Genomic DNA, 1,290 nt, shown 5'->3' on the forward strand with positions numbered 1-1,290 from the left:
TTTTCAAAGAGATGAAAACCAGAAAACATTTCCACATTGGTGGTTTGCCAAAACATGATGCCTGGAGTTTGTTTAAGAAGGTGGCAGGAGATTCCATTGAATCCGATCTCAAGCTGCGTCCAATAGCAGAACAAGTTCTTGCTGAATGTGATGGTTTACCAGTTGCAATTTCTACAGTTGGAGGGGCACTACAAGGTAAAATCATTTCAATATGGAATGATGCACTGAGACAACTAAAACAGGCTTGCCCAGAAGACGTGCCAGGAGTGATAAAGCATGTGTATGGGAGAATAGTGTTCAGCTACGAATGTCTACCAAGCGAGCAAGCCAAGTCATGTTTTTTGCTATGTTGTCTATTTCCAGAAAGTGAAGATTTTGAAATTGAAGAGTTGGTTAGAATTGCGATTGGGCTTGGGCTTTTGAAACGCATTGATTCAATATCTCAAGAGGTCTTGTGGTAGTTTGAGATACCTGCTCTCTCCTTCGATTACTAGAGGTCTTGTCAAGCTCCAAACACTAGCGATAGAGGATTGCCAGAAGATGGAAGCAATAGTCGCAGCAGATGAGGGTGAAGAAACAGAGAATGAAAGCATGCTCCCTCGGCTAAATTATTTGTATCTCGAGAATCTACCAAATCTAGGAAGCTTTTCGCAAGGCAGATATACTTTTGATTGGCCACTAGTGACACGGATCCGTATTACCGAGTGCAACAAAATGAACAAATTTTGTTCAGGATCCCTCCGCATATCCAGGGCAGTGGTCATATTTGTCCAGAATTCTGGTGAGAGTCTAGAGCGTGAGCTCAAGGATAGCAGGAAAACAGGCTGACCAGGTATGCAATTTCAATTGTGATTTCTGACTGCTGTAGAGTGCAATCATATGTGTTTTGACTTAGCATCAGAATAAATGTGTAATCTGTGCAAATATGTTTCAATGTGGATCGAATTTTGAAGATTAATTTGGGCGTGGTGAATATCTGCTTGTGCAGAGTAGCTTGGTACAGGTCAATTTCTCAAGTGATTATATACTGAGGGAGCAGTGTAAGGATCCTTGGAATGAGGTCAGAATTGGGAAGCTGCTTGAAGACCTTGATGCTTTAGCTGGTACCATCTCTGTCAAGGTAACACTTTTCAGTCTTTCTGTGTTTTGTTGGAGTCTTAATTTCTGTGTTTGGATATATGAGTTTTGCTTCAAATGTGGTAACTTGAATTGGAATGTGATCGGTTGTGGATTCATATCATATCAAATGTGTTTTTCTCTGATTCCATTATACCAGTGCATTTATCGAAA

At 40.7% G+C, this 1,290-nt stretch overlaps 1 protein-coding gene across 1 annotated transcript in view; it reads left to right on the top strand.

The window, feature by feature from the left end:
* Nucleotides 1-17: 17 nt before the first annotated feature.
* The window catches only part of LOC101311209, a 57,618-nt gene continuing 56,345 nt past the window's right edge, over nt 18-1,290 (top strand). Inside the window, exons 1-2 of the mRNA XM_004304702.1 lie at nt 18-832; nt 989-1,120. The gene's annotated coding sequence lies outside the window, so the exon portion shown is untranslated. The remainder of the gene's footprint in view (nt 833-988; nt 1,121-1,290) is intronic.

Source organism: Fragaria vesca, linkage group LG6 (assembly GCF_000184155.1).
Source record: "Fragaria vesca subsp. vesca linkage group LG6, FraVesHawaii_1.0, whole genome shotgun sequence".
NCBI classification, from domain to species: domain Eukaryota; kingdom Viridiplantae; phylum Streptophyta; class Magnoliopsida; order Rosales; family Rosaceae; genus Fragaria; species Fragaria vesca.